General features: G+C 41.6%; 1 protein-coding gene across 3 annotated transcripts in view; it reads right to left on the bottom strand.

Moving 5' to 3' along the window:
* The window catches only part of sema6a (sema domain, transmembrane domain (TM), and cytoplasmic domain, (semaphorin) 6A), a 100696-nt gene extending 82623 nt beyond the window's left edge, over nt 1-18073 (bottom strand). For all 3 annotated transcript variants that reach the window (XM_044026787.1, XM_044026788.1, XM_044026789.1), the window contains exon 1: nt 17662-18073. The gene's annotated coding sequence lies outside the window, so the exon portion shown is untranslated. The remainder of the gene's footprint in view (nt 1-17661) is intronic.
* Nucleotides 18074-22595: the final 4522 nt, after the last annotated feature.

The raw sequence follows: 22595 nt of genomic DNA, 5'->3' as shown, positions 1-22595 counted from the left end.
GAGAAAAGAAAGGGCGTCTGATAATATTAATTTACATAGCAATATTTGCAGAAGAATAAAATGTTAGTCTTAGCCTGTAGTTGATTGCTTCTATGAGTCATTATGTCTGGACTCGGACTTAAGAGAATTTCAATATTAATTACTTAGTCTATGCACTTCAAGTACTCATTCACACATATTTAAAGTCTCCTTGTCGCTGAAAAACATTCGGATTCTCGTTTTCTCACTAAGCACACTGACACTCGCCTCGCTATCCTTTTCACTGACTTCCATTCATTTGGACAGCCGAACCAAGGCCTTATCCCTAACTTTAACACTAACCAGTTAAGGCCTGTCCCTAAACTTAACCTAACCGCCAATCCACTCTAAGCCCTAAACTTAACGAATTCCTCAGAAATAAGGTTCTACCCTAATTAGGACCAGTCTTTGGTCTCTATGAGGACTACTGGTCCCGACAAGGTCAGTATTCATGCCAGAAAATGTCCTATAGAGGGAACAAATACAAGAACACACACACACACATACCCAAGGATTAAATGTGCTATTTTCTCCTCTTACCCTTCTTCACTGGCCATCAGCAGAGAGCTTAGAGAATGTAATGCAGGAGAAGACAAACAGAAACAGAGAGTGACTGGGGTCAAATGGAAAGACAAGATGAATGTGGGATATTTGTGGACACAAGTTTTCTGCTGCAGCTCCCTCTTTTACTGTGTAGTCAAATGTCACTGAGTCCTGACAAGTTGGAGCAGGAGAAGTTTGTGCAGTGACCTTATTCTTCACAGATCCAGCAAATAACCCAGTGTATATATACGTATACTTTTTCACTTAACTTTTTTTTTTAAATGTTGTATGCTCCAATGACACCAGAACAAATTCCTTGTATGTGCAAATCATACTTGACAATAAAGCTCTTCTGAGGCAAGCCGGGCAATACTGTGACATTTCAAAAAAAACAAAAACCTACATTCAGAATGAGTCATTATTGTAAATGTAGTACCTGATTAAAATAACACGTTAACTTATCCACTTAAAATAGTAATTACATTAAAAAAAAGGCAAAATCTCCTCTCTGAGTAGCAACAAACCAGCAAAACAGAAACAAAAACATCTACTCACACATTTAAGAGGCAAATGGACAGCCAAGCTATTTGATTCTCTGCCAGAGAGTCAGGCAGCATTTTGTCCTTGTTTCTCTTCACATACCTGAGGAATACTTTTCCATTCCCAAACACGACACAGAGCAAAGGTCTTAACTCAAGGTTTATAATGTATGAACTGTAATTCATAGCCTGTGTGTACCAAAAAACTAAGCAGGAACTGTTTTGAAAAGGTCCAGGTTGCGATGTGAGGTGTCACTGAGAGCATATTCAGGTGGTTTGCTTTCACACTGATATTTTATTTACACACAGCATCACTGGTATGCCATCTGAAGGTGAAAGCTGCAGGGAAGCTCTGCTTTATGGCTTTTCACTGAGTGGAGGAGGGGGGGGGGGTGCAGGAGGGCTGCTAGGCAATAGATCAATGACTCGGTGTTCCCACTGAGAGATATAGGAAGTACAGGGCAAGCAGCAGCCAGCTACTTAAAATAGCTCCGCTGATTGCAGCTCAGCTTTAACCCAAATAATGGGGAGTGTGACCAAGGTCTGCAGAGGTCTGTACAATTTTGATTAGCTCGTGGCCTCTGGGTTGAGAGGAAACAGAGGAGGGATTTCATTCTGAGGAGATGAAAAAAAAAAAAAAGACTTGAGTGACTATCTGACAGGTTCTTTCAGTGGTTTTTTCTTCTTCTTTTTTTAAATTGAGTAAATATAAGGCGGCAAGGTAGTGATGAAGTTCACTCGCAGGTGTGTGTGTGTACATGCATGTGTGTGTGTGTGTGTGTGTGTGAGGGAGAGAGAGGGTCTTTAGAGCTCTGTGTCATCATCCATCACATTTGCCAGATTAGACCTACCTGCAGGTAATGGCTTCAGGGGAATGTCAGACAGGCAAACACACACACCCACACCCACTCACACACACAATAAAATAGCATATCCACTGTGCACTTTGTGAAAAGAAACAACCTGACATTGAATACCAAGACTTGGATAAACACGGTACTATCGAGGCCTCCTCTTCTGAAGGGACACATCCTGACGCTGCAGAGCCTGAGTACACATTAAGATAAGATTAAACTTTTATGGTCTCAGTAGTTACATTATTAAGACAAAAAAATAAATGTAATGACTCAATAATCACAAAAGCTGTCAGATGGGATTGGCTCCATGTGACCCCCCCTAAGCTTTATAGCTAATGGTTATCACTGAGGTTTTGACCATAAATTGTTGTTTTGGGTGAGGAAGATAATTTGAGGAGACCATTTGTGGCCAAAGTGTTGTCAACCGTGGGATGTCTTTTTGTCCTTTTGTCCATCCCAATATTTCCTGGTACTGGCTACTTCAGGCTGCTTTCTCTGAATGGTGACAATGACAGCAATGACTGTCGGGCACTTGTTTATCTTTTGGCACAGTATTTATTTGCACTTATTATTAAAGGCCTCTGTGTGTGTAAGCTAGAATTACTGCACTCTGCTGCTACAGTATGTACAAACATGCATGGTTCCACGTAGATGGAGAAAACCTTATTTTGCATTTCTTTGACAATGGTGTTAATGCAGTTCGATGAGGAAAAAAACGAGATTCAGCGGCTTCTCCCTGACCCAGAATATAAAAGATAAGATTAGCAGGCAAAAATAAAAAAATAATGAAACCATAAATAAAAAAGAAATGTATAATTATAATGATGATGATTCTGGACAAGTTGCCTCATTAGTGGTTGAGGCTTCAGAGGAATCCACTCATTGTGCAGTTCTCTCACCAAGAAGACTTTTCCTGTTGACTAAACAGATTGCAGTGGAGAGCCACTTCTGCCATAATGAACCATCCTCTCTTGTCTTTCTAGCCCTCTGTCCCTATACTATCTATTTCTCCATTTTTGCTCCCCACTGCTTTGTCCAAGTCTCTCACCCTCCCTCTGTCTCCTTCTCTAACTCTCTCTGCAGTAACCCTCCACCTCCTCTTCCTCCTCCTCCCTCCAGCTTTGCTCGGCTTTCTCAGGGTCAATTAAGCTACAGTAACTAAACAGCAGTTCACCCTGTCACATTCCATCCAGTCCTCCTCATTGAGTGACTACAACTTTCACTAAAACAAACGGGCTTTGAAGGAACCCGCTCCAGCAGCTATTACCATATGAACAAGTCACTTCCTACCACACAATGAACTACCTTGACAGACCTTCTGTGGCCCGAGGCTGCCCTTCGTGGAACTCTGTTATTAATGGGGTATAAAGAAGGGTCTGTGTGCAGGTTGTCTGCCCCTTTTTGCCTCTGCTGCTCTGGACTGCTTGGCCTGGCTCTGCTTTCCCAGTGCTCCAATATTTACTCCATAGGGGGTCGAGAGAGCAGCAAAGACGGTCACTCGCGCACACCTAAGTACACACAAACTCGCCGCAGGGAGGGAAAAAAAGTAAAGGGAAAATACATGAAACAAAAACTTTGATGTACACACACTCGCCCGCTTGTTCACACAAAAATATGCCTGCACTTCAAGGGCACCACACTGTGCACTTGAGAGGCCCAACTCTCTCAACAAAAGACAAAGCTCACCTCCTCCTCACAGATGTACTCACGATCTGCAGTAATATTCCAGTATATCAACCCTTGAAATCTTTAAGAAGGAATAAAACAGGGACTTCTATTCTAGAATTTTACCAAAATGCTCGTACAACTCCGATTCAGCTTTGCCCTGTTCATTACAAGATCCAGATCAACGTGTTTGTGCAGAGAAAATAGCAATAGCACTGAGTCAGTGGCAGAAATAGAGGGAAACAGAAACATAATTATCAGAAAGTGGGTGCAATGTTCCATTCAAACAGCAGAGCATTGACTACTCGTGTCAAAACATCTGAACGTGCATTTATATTTCCTTTGCGACAAACTGGAATTCACTCTGCCTTGTGACACGAGGCTTTTTCTCTGCATTGATTATATGCATTAAAGGTCGAAAGCTGCATAATTCACAAAGCAAAGACGGGGGAAATATCATATGGTTAGGTCAGTCACCCAACACAAGACTGTTTGCGTTATCTATACATTTGATCTGTTTGGGGAAGGAAGTCTGGAGAAAGGCTCTTTGTGATCGACGACTATAGCGTACATCCTCATCCTGCAGGGTGGGTGGGCAGAAACACAATCAGATCACTTCAATTGAATAGTCAGAGATGCTCAGTTGAACCTTGATCGTCCACGTTTGAACATGAAGCATCAGATCCATATCATGTGTTTGACACGTGAAACAGAATATATCCGCGCGAGTATCAGATCTACCAGCACTAATGATGTATGTTGTGTATGTGTAGTAATTATGGCAGTGATCATAACAGTGGTCACACTCTTGGATTCAAATTCAGCAACAAAGTCTAACTACAAGAACAAGCAGATGGAGAAGCTTTATATGATGGAGCAAAATTGTAATGCACCTTGTTATCATATTCCCAGTTGAGATGTAGGGAAACAATGGTTTCCAAAGTCATCAAGCTCGAGAAATCTGCAGTTTGTGCTTAACGTTTGATGTTATGCATCGCTCTGTGAGGGGAATTATTAGAATGATCCAGTTTTAGACACCACTGTTGCACCTTTGGAGTCTCTAAATGTATTCAGGAAAAGACTTTATTAATCTAAATGAGGCGAGTAAAAGAGCTCACTTAGTTCATGCGTTCTCTAATGCATATCCTTCCAAGTTCTGGAGCCAATCCCAGCTGTCAAATTATTGCTATTTTGTCCATACTAGGGCTGAAAGTAATGAGTTCATTACCAATATATCCGCAGATAGTTTTTTAATACGAAAACATTTTGTCTATGGACTTTCAGGAATGGAGTGATTGAAATTGTCCACTACATTTTTTTATGGTAAAAATGATGTTTAACCCTCTAATGACCATCATGGCAATCAGGTCGCCTGGATTCATTTTGATTTTAGGGCTGTAGAATTGTCAAAAAAAAATGAAGCTGACGTCGCCAACCCGTGTGACCTGCTAGAGAATCTTGTCTGTGGTTGGATGGTCGTAACGCGGAAGTCCTGAGGGCTACCCTAATGACAAGTATATGGGTGCAGAGCTCTATTTCTCTGCTTTCTGGTATCCATCCATCCATTCATCTTCTACCGCTTTATCCTCCACATGAGGGTCGCGCAGGTTGCTGTGCCAATCTCAGCTGACATAGGGTGAAAGGCGGGGTCACACCCTGGACAGATCGCCAGTCCATAGTGTTTGAATTTTCTAGATATCACAAGTTATGGTAATGTGGAGTACGCATGCCATTAAACTTTTAATTCATTACGTAAAGGTTGTTTTAACGGCGCGATAAATATTTGGTTCATCATAAACGACCAGGAGAAGTAAAGTGTTTGGTGACTACCTAATTGATTAATCCATCAGCTGTGTCATTTCTCATCCGCACTGACCACTTTAATTGAAACAGCATGCATCTGACGCCAGCACAACAAAGAAAACCTGACTCAAAGAATCAGGCTTCTCACGGATCAGATCGTCATCTGACCACAGCGTCACTTGACTCCCCGCACATGTCCAGCCTGCGGACACTTGATACACAGAACCCTGCCCAAAACGTCGATAGCAGATACCAGAGCGGGACACATACGTAGCTCGGGCTCACAGCATAGCATTTCGTCACCCTGAGGCAAAGGGCGTCGCTGAAGAGGTGTATATGTTTGTATGTCACGGAGAAGCTATACTCGGGATACTGTATAAGTTTTTTTTTGTGTGCACATGATTGTGTGTGTACTTTTGCGTCATCTAGAATTTCAGTCTGACTGTCACACTGTCATAAAAGCTTGTCGACGGCTTATCTCAAATTTGTTCATCAAACTCCCACATATAAGTCCGTCCTCGGAGGTGGATAATGTTCCACCATCCATCAGGTAATTAAATACACTATTTGTCCTTTTATACAAATAGCTGTGATGCAGGTGCGCTCCTCTCTCTGTCCATTTGAGAGATAGCTATCAGTAAAATGGGTAACCAAAGCCTCTACATTTGTTGGGCCCCCCCCATTCTCTGCATGTGGCTCCTCATTATTGCATCTCACTGTGAATAATATCTCCTTTTAGCTTTGCTTACTTAAGGCATATGGCAGGCCTAGCAGTTTGCAAGCTGTTTCTACGTCGAACCTTATGGTTTCATTACTGCACTTTTATGACCATGGCATTTGCACCCATTTAACTCATAATTTATGTATTTATTTTTAATTTTCCCTTATTTTTCCAGAAAATTAATAACCTTTTAACACGGGAGATGTGCCCAAGATAGCAGCCATCAAACTCATGATATGAGTGGTTTTGTCATAGAAGCGGTTTGTGAGGAAAAGAAAGGCAAGCAGGGCAAAAACAGCCTTTGTGCCTCTATCGATTACAATCTTACCATCCCCTCCTACACCCTCCCGCGATGTAATACAATGCATCCCAGGGAAAGAATAACCATCGGTAATGGCTATAAAAAGCTCTTGAGAATCGGCTAACGTTCTAGCCACGAAAATCGATATCTCCCACAACCACAATCTTTATTTAATCTCAATACATTGGCACAAGGAATTAAGGATGGAAATGGATGAGAAATTGCTCAGAACAGTACTGGTCGTATTGGATTAAGCCACTGTCACTACAGTCTTCTACTCCAGTTCTGACTGCTTCATCCAGACTAAAAGCCCACGCAGGTGCTATCTGGTCACATGCTTTGGATAAAAATAGTGCCACTCTTCCTGCGTTATGTCAGACTTAGTCCTATCATTTGCAAAGGAAGTCCAAATAGCAATCCATTAATTAAATGCATCTCCCCTGTGCTCACCCCTTCCATTCAGTTGATGCTATAGTCACAACTGAGGCAGTATTTACTATAGTAATTAGCCTAGTGTTACAAGCATGGAAATGACCGTGATTAAGGGGTAACTATCAGCCTCCAGGGTCGGACAGGCAATGAGTTCACTCAAATAGAAAGTCACGCCTTATTATGCAAGTGGTGAAGGTAGGAAATACAGCCTCCCCAGGTAATTGGGGCCACGTGGGCTCTTTCTGTGGCAGACAAGAATGAGATGCTATTGAAACGTGGAAATGAAAATAGCTGAAACCCTGCAGTGGTCTTTGTACCTGCTCATCTCATGTCCACAGTAATATATGAATAAGTGTATAAGTGGGTGCACTATAGGTGAATGCTTTGGCTCAGTGAAATTTGAACATGGTACTGTAATATCAGGGCTGCGACAAAATGCTTTAGTCACTGTTTAATTGCGTGATGATACTTGGGTGCCAATATAATTTGTAAAGAGATTTTCTTTTCCTCCTTCAACTAAAACTGAATTGAACATTTCTTAACAATGAGCCAATTTCCAAGCTCAATGGACGTCGGTCAGTCAATCTGACTTTTTTTCTAAATTGTCGCAGGGGTGCTGGTGCCAATCCCAACTGCTATAGGGCGACAGGTCACTAGTCCATCACAGGGCGGTACATAACATAATGTACAACATAATGTTTTTTTTAAGTAAACTTCTACATGTAATTGTCTTTGCTAATAATAACATAAACATAATCAGGCCAAGTCAAAAATAAAGTGTTTTTTTTTTAGATTTTCCTATTCAGTGTTTACTGAGCTTGTGCTGTAAGAAAATAGAATGCTGGGCCAAAATAAATAGGGCTTCTCAAATATGAGAAATGTCTTTTCAAAGACCCTGATATAACACACATCACAATATATCACAATTTTTTTTTTTCCACCACCTCTATGTAATAGCAGTGTTTCTTTTCTTTTTCTTTTTTTTTACAACTGAGGGTCTATGGACAGAGAATGTCACTATGTGTACAGACTTTAAATTTGGGCTTTACAGATAAAACTGATTTGATTTGATATTCCCTCTTGAGTCACGCGCAACTTCCCCACATTGCACAAATCTATGGTCAGTATGTACCACGAGAAGCACTAAAGATCATCGTAGCCACAAAAACGGCAAACTCCCAGTGACGTACTAACCTAGCTTTATTATTTTCTACAATATTACGTCTCGCAAACCTGACCTATTTCAACCCTGTCAATTTTGAATTGCTCAGCTGTGACAGATTTATTGGTCTGCTTTATTGAGTTCACATGTTTATGTCTGTGCTGGAGTGTGTGCATGTGAGGGCATGCGTTTGTGTTCTTGTGTAGTTATTTGCGTTTCACACAAAAACAATATAATTATTGGTAACCACATCCTCATATTTAACAGGGTTGTAATGACATCAAACATCTTGGTTTGAGTAATGTCTGTGACTCATTCACTGGAGTCTGGGTCAGGCAGTTTGACAAACACAAAAAGCACACACGTAGAGGGGGGGGGCAAACACACTAAGTCCTTCACCTGTTAATGTGTGAAACAAATGACTGCAGCAGTGGCGCCAGTGTGAACACACCACCATGCCCCATCTTATCGGATGGGTGCATGAAAACCTGTTTGTACTAGATAGAGTCTACAACAATCAACCAGTCAGCCAGGGGGGACGTTCAGCTGGCCCTGGATGGCTGCACATCACAGGGTAGAACAGGGACTCAAACCCACCACAGCACAGGGGGAGGATGAAGATCAAAGTCAGGTACCGGCTGAACGGCAACAATAGGTCTACACCCCAGGATCAGCTCAGCACTCCATACTCCCCAAACTAATCTAGGTCAGAGCTGCAACTCCTCTTGGAGACTCTTCCCACCGCCTTTCCTTGCCATTTGATTTCTTTGTTGTAATGTGTGGTGATGTAACGCAGTGTAACTTCACAGTGTGAGGTCAAGATAGCAACCAGGTAAACGAGAGTACTGTTTCAAACATTAGGACAGCAACTCCGCTCACAGCTGAGTCACTGAGTATAATACTAAGAAAGCTTCTTGTTTTATAACGCTATATGTGATTAACACCGACCAACACATTTCAAAACAGCTAAGGACGGTATGGTTGGGAATCATAAAAATGACTATTACCATTAAATTTTATGAACCTAAATTAACTTACAATCGCAAAGATAAAGGTATTGCAACATTATGGACCCCGACTGTGGTTAAACACCAAATACAATGAATTAAAAGTAAAATAGAAGACAACAATTGGTTGTTTCACATTGTAAAAAGAGCCAGCGACTCCGTGTAAATGATTAACAGATAGTGGGTCTAGATAGTCTTACCTGCCATCCTGTGTTCCTATCTAGTTACCAGGCTAGTATTACTAGATTAGCTAGCATTACTAGACGTACTGAGTCTTAACTCGCATTCATTCTCACACAAATGAGGAAAAAGAAAGAGGAAATGAGAGACTTTGCTATCTTTAAGCACTTGCTTTAAGTCTTTTGGCAAATAGGACTTGATACTGAGAAAGTAAATATTCTAATAATATCTTTTCCCAAAAGTGCGTCACTCCAAACTTGGTTGAATAATCATGGGTTCAATTGTCATCAATCAGAAGACAATTTGTTTGGTTATTTGTATGGAATTAACCCTATAATTAAAGCAAATACAGAGATTTTATCAGCAGAACAGACAAGTCAGTCCCAGAGAGGCTAAAGACGGGAAAAGAAAAAAAAAACAAAACTGTGTTTCAGTATGCAGCTTCTGCACTGGCCAATCAAACCACATGACCCAAGAGACTAAAATAGGTCTCTTTGCAGAATTCTCAGTCTCAATGCATACCGATCTATGCAGAAGAGCGTATACATCGACACTACAGCTCCAACTCATGCACGCAACCTCGCACGTCTTCACAAACCGAGGAGCAATCACCTTATGAATAATCCAGTCAACACACACAAATCAAGCCTTAACAGGTTTAGAAAAGCAAAGAGGCTTTTTAACAAATAAACGTAAAAAGGCCCTCAGTTGACTGATGAATGAATCAAGCCAAGCATGCTGTGAACATTATCAGAGCAGGGAGTGAATGAATACATTATCATGCAAGGCACATCTTTTCTTTTCCTGCCTCACAGCTTGTCTTCCAGCATATCAACCTGCTTGCTTGATTACCTGCCCACATACAGAGCATCCTTTGTCCAGATTATAGGGGCATGAATGGGGGCATGGCGAAATGTTATTTCTTTTCATGTGAATTCATTTGAAAAAGAGGTCCTGAGGTTTTTTTTACACCATATGCCTTGATACTCATTGCCTGTCACCTTTTCTAACTGTCCAGCCTCTTTCTATCTCCTCTTATTCTGCACGTCCACTTGAATATCCCAGTTACTGCTGTGAAAGGAATTCAAATCCCTTGAACCTTGTGAAGAGTATATGCTTACCTTGGACGTCTACCCCGCACCTTTCTTTGTTGGTCATTTGCTATGCCCGTCTCTCTCGTGCTTCAAATTAATTTCCAACTTATTTCCCCAGCATATCTTTAAAGAAAACATATATAACAGCAAATTGGAAACAAGGGACACAGCTGGTAACAAAATGGCTTGGTTGCGTAGCTGAGCGCGCAGTGCTTAATTCCTCACATAACTCTTAAAGTACTTGGTCATGACTAAAAGCATAGCAAACCACAAATTCGCATCAGCAATATATGATATACTGAACGCTGCTTTGTGAGGTAGTCTCAAAAGTCCTGTTCTTTGTCCAAAGGTCACCTTCAACAGTTTCCCGTAGCATCCGTGCAGAAGAAGGACGCTGTCGCTCGTGATTGTCAGTGAATGTAATTCAGACAGCGGTTACATTTCTTTGGTGACGCATCTGGCAAAGCAAATAAAATGTACTTATTCGTTTCATTAGCGATAGGGTTGCCTGCCTATCCTATTACCTTCTTCATCTCAGTGTCAGCTCAGGCTGACACTCGGAGACCATACATCCAATCAATCCAGCATCCAATATGTGTGTGTGTGTGTGCGATGTGAGTGGGCCTTTGTGAGGCCTCCACTCAGCAGAGTGATGATAAGTACTCCCAGCCCAGCGCTCCGCATGAGCTGATAGGCAGACAGGCCAAGAACACTGGGAGCCTTGTGGTTGGATGTGTGTGCGTACGTATGTGTGTGTTGTGGTGAAGGGGTGGGGGGGGTGGGGGTAAGACGGTGGCTGTGTGCTTGGTGTTTGAGCCCGTGTGTGTCTTTCTTTCTTTTTTTTCACCAGCCATGCCACCAGGCCGTGCCACATGGCTGCAATTTGTTCATTAGGATTATAAAAAATGTACACACATACAGAGGTAATATTGTTCTGAGTCCTGCTGATTGGATTGTGAAACATAGGACCCTCAGGGGAATGACTTGAAGACTGCCAGCCACTGTGACTGGAAGAGGACTGGTTTCTCAACACTGTCTGAAGGAAGCACATGGAACTTGTATTTATCTATTTCCCATAAGAATCATTGAATCAAAAAAGTGCTGTTAGTAGGTGGATTGTAGCGTAGATGTTTTTTTATTCCTTTCATGTAGCTGAATGTAAAAACTTTGTTAAAGTGTTACAATAACTAAAGGTCATTTTATAGATTTACCAGTCACCTGGAAATTATTAATATTCACCCAGGGCCAGGTGCAGCAATCTATCATCGCCATCAGTGTGTCAGATGAGCCAGGGATGGTTGTTACAAATTACCTGCTGTCTAGGATAGCAGGCCATGCTTGTTGGAGCTGAACTAATCTCAGGGAGGTTTAGGGGGCCAGCTAATAATTGTTTGCGTCACAAGATGAGAAAGTAATAGTAAATGATGGGAAACTATATCAGTGCGGAGGGATGATTTGCAGAGAAGCGTGGCAAATCCAGAAACATTTACAATCAACTCAATGTGTCTGGCCTCATTTGGCGCACACTAGTGAAAAGCAGCAGTGGGGCACGGGAAGAGGAAGAAGATGCTTGGTCCACATTCAGCGAAGCTTAGAGCCTCTGGGAGTATGACGGCTGCTCTGCCATGAGCATACAGATCACCTTACACAGTGGCTTTCCTCTGCTTTGATGACTGATCCACACACACACACACACACACACACACACACACAGAAAGCCATGCATGCCGGTTTTTTTTTCGGACACTCACAAGCACTGACACAACGGATCTGCACACCCACACACCTTTACCCCATCCCCCACCTGGTTAAATTCACCTGCTGCACCTGAGAATGCCATCGCCCCGGTGTCACCTGCTATCTCATCACTTCAAACACAAAGAGCAAACGCACGGTTTCACTTCCTTAAAGGGCCACTTCACCCAAAAAGGATATACATTTTTTTTACTAATTTTTGGAGATACATGTTTCATGTGATCATCAGACTGGATCTGCGATACATGTCTCATTCCCAAAACAACAGAGAAAGTTGGGATTGAAAAAAGTACATAAAATTGACCAATAAAAAACAATGTCAAAGTCACTCCCTTCAAAGAAAATAAAACCATTACACTTAAGAAATTGTAAAAAAAAAAAACTGGTCAAATTTAATCCAACTCTATAATAGAATGTGAGTTAAACAAACACAGCAGCATCATAAGCATTTAACTTTATTCTCCACTTGATCAAGTGGAAAAAAATGGTCACTCGCTTCTGGAAAGTCTGTGCATGGGGAAGGAAAGCAAATCATTCCAGTGTACTCTACAATCAGGTATTCTTGGGTTAATGCCCAGCGACACTCATTGTGTGCACCACTGAAACAATGTCAAGCCTTCTTTAATCCTCTTCCCTTTTACAAAACAACTGCCCTTGTGTGTGAAAATGTGTGTACTGAGATGGGTTTTTTTGTGTTTAATTGTGTACACGCACTTGAGTGAAAGGTGGTTGTGTGTTCCGGAACAAAACTCCTATGATTACAGTGCTGCCGGGTTGCTACTGTAGCTTACTCTCCAAAGGCTCCCAATGGAAATGCTCACAAGCAGGGTATGATGTGATGAGACAAGGCGATAATACAACCACCACATTAGTGCATGGTTAGCCATTAAAAGGCCCAAATGAGATTATGAGGTCATAAGGGAGACACAAAGCCTACAGCCAAAACACAAACTGCTACTCTGAATGTGCACAGTGCATGTTCAGTGCTCCTTCTACACACAGATTGATAACAACAAAGAGTCAGGGCTTGATAGCATGTGGTATTTTCTGTCTTGGAAATTACCATAGTGTTCCATTTCTTCAGTAATCCACCTTTAAATAACACATGAATTCAGCACGATTTACCGTCAAAACATGCAGCTGAGCATGAAACAGGAGGCCCTGGCCCATCTTCTACCTCAGCTCGCTGGTAGGATTTTCCATTGTACAGCAAGGTGAAATAACAGCTGTTCAATGTACTGTAATATACTGGAGATGCACCAGCCCCATGACCACACTATTCACAAGGTAATGCCTACTGTGAAAATATTCTTCTGCTCCCTTTCTGAGGAAGGAGCGAGAGACCTATGTGGATGAGAGAGACTGAAAGATGTGCGCACAGACAGGGTTCACAGCTGAAATAAAAATGGAATCCATTTTGGCTCTTGAAGAATACCCATACACCATGGTGTGAGAACCTGCGTGCTGTGTTGCCCTGCCATTGCTCTTTCAATCACTTCCGCTCTTTCTTCCTCTGCTCTATTACAATTGTTCCACCTTCCCTGCAGTGTTAAAATAATTTCCTCCAGAATCACACCTCTTTCCTTTCCTTTCCTTTTTCCCTTTCCTTTCCTTTCCTTTCCTTTCCTTTCCTTTCCTATGCTCTCTTTGCTCTCGGCAGCCAGACACCCCAACAGTGTCTCAGGTCCTGATACTATGGCAACCGAATGAGAGAGAAAGCGCTCTCTATGATTAATAGATGAGAGATGCAGCGCCAATCGCTGCGGCCTGGGGAGGAGGGACAGATACACTGCACGCAAGCAACATACACGCATACTCACAGGGAATACATATACTGAGTGAGTACACACTAGGGCCCACTCTGGGTTTTTTTTTTTTTGTTGTTGTTGGGGTTTTTTGTTACGCACCTCGCAGAGACTCACAAACACTGTTAGAATAGATGGCAGGGTTTTCCAGATGAAATAACCACAGGAACAGACACGATCCTAATGAAATTTAACAGACTGAGGCAGTGACCATGACTCACAGCAGGCTGCTTTCACCTGTAAAAGCACAACAGCAGGACGGGATCTGGGACAGCACATTTCTGTGCTGTGGACGATAATTCACGTCATCTGATCTGTAGTGCAAGACTTTTCCAGGCCAGTCATTCGTCCATCTCCCAGGCGATCACACTAAGTCCCGCTGCTTTTTAGATTATCCCCGCAAATGCCTTTGCTTTCCATTCCATTTGAGTAATAACAGACAAACAAAGTCCGCTGTGACAAAGGCATTATCACTAGTTAATGTCGCTCATACATAAGCATTTAGAATGCAATCTTTCAGCGTAGAGAAGGCTGATGTTTATAAGCTGATTTGAATGTTTCTGCACTTTCGTTTTGGCACACAAATGACTAAGTTTGGCACTTCAACGTTCTTCTCCTTGATGGACTTGCTATCACTTTCTAATTCACTTAATTTCTAACAACAAAGCTTTGCCAAGGATCAACAGCCAAAATACCAACAGATCCTCGGCAGCCAATTCTGTCGCTGACTTGCGGCGTCCAGCCCAAAATAAGCCTTTTTGATTGGTCCTTCATGCCTCCGGGTTTCTTGGCACATGAAAAACACTCAATCAATTATGCTAATGTAATGAGTATGAAGGCTGCTTAACACATGGACGGGTAATTCAGCGAGTTTTTTTTATACTGCAGGGAACTGGAAGGGTTAAGGCTGAGTGGGAGAAAGCAATAAGCTAGAACAACAACATAGAAACTTGGAAACGGGAAGATCATTCATCCTTGCACATGTGTGTGTGTGTGTGTGTGTGTGTGTGTCAGACACAGGGAGAACATAGACCAACATGCTCAAGCAAGTGATTAGCGAAAGATTAAAATTTTCAATGAGCCATGCTGTGAATAGAGCACACTCGACCATACTGCATGGTGAGATATAATAGGTCTCTATAGTATGGAGAATATAATTTATTATCACATATAAAGAGAGGGCGATACGTTGTAACTTAACTACAGAATATGGGGGAAGTAAAAAAGATTAAATACTGTTATCATGGGTTTTTTTCTCTGATTAAATAAAAGACATTGGTCAAATAATGAATTCAACTTTAGTGGCTAATAGAAATCCTAACACAGAAAAGGATAGAACATCAGAAAAAAAAAAACCAGAAGAAAAATGTTTATTCAAATGAGGAGTTGTGTAATTTGTTATCGGTTCCTGTTTTCCAGCCAACTTCGTAAATTTAGCCAACGTGCCAACATCTGCATAGTTCCATCACTTCACAAGTGTCTTTGATTATACGCTGGACTGTGTTCCTAAAACAAAATGAACCAAAACAGATACTCAAGCTCATGATTATGTGTTTTTAATGTTTCCACCACTAGAGCAGATTTAGCGTTAAGGCAGTGTAATTGAGGCAACGGCAATTTAGAGAGATGTGAAAACTGGAAAATGGGTTAAGCATCAATAAATCACATGCGTGATGAGTGGGGGATATGGTGCTTTTTTTTCACACTCTAATTAAAAAATACAGCCCACACACTAAGGACGTGCATCAATAAAACAGGGATTTTATAAAATATGCATATACTGAATGCTGGGTATTGACACTGTCTGGATGTGAATGTGTGGCCAGCAGCAGCTGATATTCCTCTGTTTATAATAGAGGGGGCAATTCTTTTAAACAGGAACAAAGCCATTTATCAATTATTCACACTAACTACATTCGGGCTGCAACTGTATAAGTAGTAGCAAAGGTAAATACTAACTCTCTCTCTCTCCCTGTCTCTCTCTCTCTCTCTCTCGCACACACACTTACAGTGTGACAAATTCACATCAGTCACACACAATGGCATCACCATCACTATTGTTGGGGGATCGGCAGATCAAATACAACTAACAACTCTGACTGCTCTGCTCTATTCCACCTCAGAACCAGCGGGCGTCTGTCAAGAAAAAGGTAACTCGTGCAGTAATGCATGTCTCAGCATCACAGTGTGTGTCAGAAGTGTACAATGTCTTAAAAAGCAGGATTAACTGTGATTGGTGTAGGTGTTGTAGCCTTTATGAAACAGTGAGGTGGGATTTTCAGCCCGTGCAAAATTTCAAATATGCCTCCAGGACATTTGAACGCCCGAAGGCCAATGTTGGTGGGAGGAGGAGCTGTGGTAACATGTTAAAACGTTCTGCTATTTCAAGTTCGACATCAGCAAAGAAAGACGAAGTGGTAAAAGAAAACATACAACACAGGAGGAAAACACATCTTTACACTCAGAGCTGGTGTGATATTGATTCTTTTTTTTCCTTTTTTTGTATAATTCAAAATATTCATGTTTCCAAAACAGTAGCTGAATCCTGTTATCATGCCATTTTTATCACCATCATTACATATGCTTGCTACACTTTAAACTACATGAAGAGCTGTGGAATCGTTTTTCTATAGCTCCTAAGTGTCTAAGTCAGGGTGTATTCCATAATGGGAGAGGAGAGAGGAGAGGAGAGGAGAGGAGAGAGGAGAAGAGAGAGGAGAGAGGAGAGAGGAGAGGAGAGAGGAGAGGAGAGGGTGCTGGGTGTTGGCAGTGAGGCTGCTGGACGCAGTTTGTGAGGCCTCTATCTCTTCTCCCCTCTCATTGAAAAAGCAGCACTTGATTTAATGGCAAATTCATTTGCGAGACTGATGCAGTTTAGTCTCCTGTTCGGATTAAAAAAATGAATAAATAAACTGAGAGATCCACTGGATCACAGATTGACCACATTGTCTCCTGGCCGCTTGAAACCCCTGAACACACCCTTGAACCAGAGACAATGAAATACCCACTAGTGACATTGTTGATTCATTGATATCAAATTGCTTTCAATCTGATTTGAGTTTTACGAAGTAAGAAGGATTGTAAACACAAACTGGATCATTAGTCACTCTGTGTGTGTTGCTGCTCTGATTGTGAATTTCCAGCAGTGACAATAAATGGAAATCTCATCATGGTCTGTAGGAGGGCACTTACAGCATGTGTTTCATTACAAATGATCCACAAATGTGCTCACACTATGCTCACACGTGTTATATGGTCATAAGGCTCATAACACATGCACTTTTATATATATCTTACATTTAGTAAGTGCCACTTTTGTTGCTGTGAAGATTTACAACATACTCCAGGTTGGAAAAAAAAACAGCACATTTAGAGGGAGAACAAGTTCCCTCAACAAGAACATTTCTTATTTTCTGATTCTGATATTGTCTGTGGCTTACTGTGGTCTACAAATACGAGCCTGACACTTCTTTAACCCATGTGGATAAACAGCGCAAGAGGGATTACGCACGGAACTGTGTGCTCTGTTTATACCGCTACTATGTGCTTGTTTTCCATAAAAGCGTCGTATTTCTAACTCGAAATGACAATGAACACGGTCTGATTTCTTTTTTTTTAGTAACTTTCAAAATGCTTAATAAAACCGCCCTCAGTTGGTTGATGAAGTAATGGTGCGAAGCGTGTGCACTTGTCGTACAGCAAACAAGCCTCCGGGGCTGCACAGAGAGACGGGCGACGTGAACGCACCTAAAGTTTGAAATAAACAAAGACAATCCTACCTTCAGCTCATGAATGGAAATGCCTCTGAGTGGTCACACAGCTCTGCCTGTTAGTAATCCATGAGATGTGGCTCCCAAAGCAGTTCAAACGGTGCCCGTTCTCAGAATAACGAGCGCTACTTTTCTCTCATGCGTCTCTTTTTGTTACATGCCGCGCTCAAATCACACCTCTTCAAATCGGAATATCCATCGGAAATCCACACTTGAGAGGAGGAGGGGGGGAAAAAAACACAAAAACACGACGTGTGGGCTTTTGAGCTTCCCTCCAGGTGAGCTGGACGCGTGGAATCACACGACTGTCCCAGAACTGTAGCGACGGAGCTGAGCGCAGTACCTTCCACAAAAGCCCACGGTCATCCTATTTGGAGATGAAGCCTCTTACCAGACTGGAGCGGAGCGGAGCGCAGCGACTGAGCCCAGCTGTCACCCACCCGCTACACACACACACTCACACACACAGGGAGGAGCTACGTCTGTGGAACTGGAGCTATTGTGTCAATGGGTTCCAGTTATGGACAACTGTATTTCTATTTTTACGCAGCGGCATTTGCTGTGGCAAAGGATCGAGAAAGCCTGCGCGCTATTAATAATGTCTGTGAGGGAGGGGGTTTGTTAAAGGTTCAAATAAGATTTGTGTGTATGCAGCCACACAGTATGGACTGTTGGCTCTGTGTAATGCAAACTGTCAGTGGCAATTTCTGAAGACACAATAAAGGCGCAGCAGGTGCCACCCGCATGAACCTCACTTTGTTTTGCTTTTTTACCGTCTCCCATTTTTTCCCCCCTTCATTCTTTTGCGGGTGAGTTCAGGTTTAAAGCCTCTCCTGTCTCCTGCCTCTTGTCTCGGGACCGCCCTTCCTTCCCTGCATGGTGGTCTTCCTGGTCACAGGCTGGCACACGCGTATAATGTGCGCACACAGAAACACACATGCTTTACAGTCCAAATGGGCCGTCACTTTATTTTGGCCCGGATCTCATCAGACCTGCCGTAAGGTATGGTCTGAAAAACAAAAGGAAAGTTGTTCAAAATTGATGGTACATTTAGGCTGCAATCAGATTCCAGGCGCGGGGTCCACATGCTCCCTCTTAAACCAGTTCAAACTCATCAGCATCTATTTGGCAGATTACAAACTGCAAGCCTGCCACAAAACACAAACTATTTGCACATGCGCTTACATACAAACACACATTACAGTATATTACAGTGCACAAACACCAGTGTGTAGACATCAAGTTTGTATATAGATATACAGTAGAGTATAAGTTCTACAGGAGCATGCCTGTGGCTTTGGACACGTATCTGTGTGTGTGCGTGCTCCTGAGTAAAAAGGCCTGTCAGGGTCTATTGCCCTCTTGTTACTGTCACAGCTCACTACAGTGCTGCCTCTACTGCAGGCCCGATGCCAAATACCATACTCTCGTTATTTAATGTGAAGTAATGCACTCCTACATGCCAACTCTTTTCTCATTTGTCATCATTTGATTGGCTTTAAGAACAAAACTCATTTCCCATAATGCAACTAAGTTGTGTACAGAGAGAAAACATAATAACTCAGCAAAATAATAGGTGCTTTTCCTTCATTCTGTGGAGCAAATGTTTGTTTGGGAGTACTTTTTAAGGAGTTAAAAGTTGCGTATAATGCGTATAATAATATATAATAAGCATCTTAATGCTGTGAGACCAATAGTCAAACCACATGCAATCATTATTTTACACGTTTACATTATACGTAATATGTGTGTCTCTCACACAAAGTGAGTGTGTGAGCTCAGTGGCGTTAAGTACACAGCAGTTCGTTTGAACTGAGGAAATGTGTTCAAACGAGCACATTTCCTCTGTTTCCCTGTGTTGGGAGTTTATCTCACTTATCGTGCTAACCAAGCTCCCTACACCTGCCTGGCTCCTCGCCAATCCTTGAAACTTAAACTGTTATTTTTCTTCTGCTGGTTTTGTGAATTATTTTTAATGTCCTCCAGCTTCTTTGTTACTACACAAACTGTGCCCACCTTCCTCAACAAAGAGTGACATCATTGCAACATGCAACACTTTCCTGTAACACTTAATCTTCATCACACTTGGGAAAAACCTGTCATGCTGCACAAATGGTGGGAAAGTGGTTCCGAGCCCTTGTGAAAGCACTGCTACGTCAATGTAAGAATACTCTGTTACAAGTAATTATACCTGGATTTAAAATCACACCCAGGTAAAAGTCGATGACCAACAAAATGTTCCTCATGTACCAAAAGTGCAAATGTTTCCTTCTGCAGTATGATGAAGATATTATCATATAAACTATCTTATTGATACACTGACAATATTGACAATCAGTGAGTAAGTTGAAAAACACCTTCTTTAAATACAGACAGTGGACGTGTGTGACCTGCTACAAGGGGTCACATACTAAATGTCTGCAGACATTGCACAGCTGCAGCTGCGTAATTGACATTGCTAAATGACTGAGTATTGAAAGTTTTAGTTGCATATTTGTTTTACTTTTCTCTCGTGTTTGCCTTCTCTGTTAAACATTGATTTTGCTGAAACTAATATTGAGCAGCTGATACTGCGACCACGTCTGTAACAGAACTGCTATTATAGGCGCTGCTTGATTTCCAAAAAGTAAAAAAAAAACATAGACTCAAACAATGGTTTAATATTTAATAATGCATTGGGTTTTATATACATATATATGTATGTGTATATATATATATGTATATATATATATATATATATATATATACATACATATACATATATATAAAAAAACATACTATCTAAGGAAAAACTAAGTAGTCAAATTAATGAAGAATATGATTAGATTGGAATTTAGCTACACAGGTATTGTGCAAGTACTCTGAATGATGGGTAAATGTACTTAAATGTTACTTTTTACAACTGCAACACAATCAAATGTTTTGAATACTGTGAAGCTTCACAAAGTGACATGTGTTCAAAGGTATCATTATTTACCTGCCCGGCCTATACAATAATATTTCCCCATTTGTAATATAGTGATGAAAAATGCCCAAAAACACGTTTGTTATACACTCAAATGCAACTTTATTAAGTACACAGGACACATAACTTCCAACAAGTGGCAACCGGCAGTGACATCAACCATAAGAATCTGAACTCCTGTTTTGGAGACTCAAGATTTGCAATGAGGTTTTTGCAACCGGAAGTATCAGTGGTGTCGCCTGCAACCAAACATCCATTCGTCCATCTTATACTGCTTTATTGTCCACGTGAGGGTCACAGCGGGTTCTGGTGCCAATCCCAGCTGAAAGGCAGGGTACACCCAGGACAGGTCGCTCGTCCATCACAGGGCCTAAATGGAGACATAATTTACAAAAATAACATCATGTGCTATTGAAGAAAACCCAATACTATTGATTGAGACAATGAACTCCTTAGGAAAATGTTCACTGACATTGTAAATCAAGTGAGAATTATGCTCATTTTCCCATAGACTTCCATTCAAACTGACTACTTTTTGCAACCAGCAAAGTCGCCCCCCCGGAGGCTATTCTACATATTCTTACCTTTCTGTAGGCCTCAACTAGCAAACCAGAACACTACATAGATTTATGTGTAAAACTTCAGAGATGGTTCTGCTCTGCGCCTGATGCTGGGTTTGAACTTCAACCTTAATACCTTAATGTATTGAGATGCTGCCATGGGATTATCTGGTTAGATATTTGTCTACAAGCAGTTGTAGGTGTACAGGTGTACCTAATAAAGTGAGTGTATATCTGACTTGTTTGGCCTCTGCAGCAGCTGCTGGAATCCTAATGGATGCAGCTCACCTGTGGACCATAGCAACACTTGCCCATTTACAGTAGTAACTGCCATTGTACTGTTGCAGGCTAATCAATGAATCTGTCTCTGACCTCCCCTCTGGGCACTGTTGCCTGTGCATTATCCCCAAAAGGAGTAAAGTGGAATAACATATTATTTACTGCTAAGCCCTTGCATGTGTGACTTCTGGGAGTGCAACAGCTGTACGTGCATTCGTAGCACAGACCACCTTCTGCTGTTTCTCTCATCTCTTAATTGACATTCATTAACATATCAGGCAGAAGACAGACAGAAAAGTCACAATAACAAGGATGAAGTCTGAGTTTGTAAAACACCTATAGGCTTGAAAGCAATAGTGTGTTTTTTTCTTTTTTTTGTTATAAGAACATTGCTCAGACTCTGTAATATGAGTTTACAGCTTGTCCAGCAGCAGGAGAGCGACCAAAACACTGTCACAGCAAAGTTTGTGTTCCTTTGCTTGATGTTTAATTTCAAACGGATACAGCAATATATAAAAAAAAAATATCAACCACCAAATGTTTGGAGCAACTTGTTAAAAACGTCCTCAGATTAATTTGACTGAAAGAAGGAGACAGTGAAATGGTTTCATTATCAACTGGATGAATTTAAACAGTTAGACTAAGGATGATATGTGATGCATTTGCCACAATAACCAATTTTACATAAATAATGGTGCCAAGTTTACACATATAAATATGGTTAGCCCTCTTGCCTTTGCAGCAAGAAGACCAGGGTTCAAGACCCAGTCAGAACAAGGGGCTTTCTGCATGGAGTTTGCATGTTCTCCCTGTGTGTGCATTGGTTTTCACAGTCCAAAAACATGCAGATTTGGGGATTAGGTGTAGGTGTGAGTGTGAGAGTGGATGGTTGTTTGTCTCTATGTGGCCCTGTGATGGACTGGAGACATGTCCAGGGTGTACTCTGCCTATCGTCCTATGTCAACTCTGATTGGCACAGCACCCCCTACGACCCTCATGTGGAGGATAAAGTGGCAGTCAGACTCAGCCTTATTTCAAACATTAGGTTTGATAAAGGTTAATTATTTAGCTGGTGTCACTGTATTTTTTTTATATATATTTCACTCCTAAACCCATCAATGCATCAAATAATATCAAAT

This window comes from Solea senegalensis, linkage group LG5 (assembly GCF_019176455.1).
Source record: "Solea senegalensis isolate Sse05_10M linkage group LG5, IFAPA_SoseM_1, whole genome shotgun sequence".
Lineage (NCBI taxonomy): Eukaryota > Metazoa > Chordata > Actinopteri > Pleuronectiformes > Soleidae > Solea > Solea senegalensis.
The sequence above is the reverse complement of the archived record's forward strand: the minus strand, read 5'-3'. Positions and strand labels throughout refer to the sequence as shown.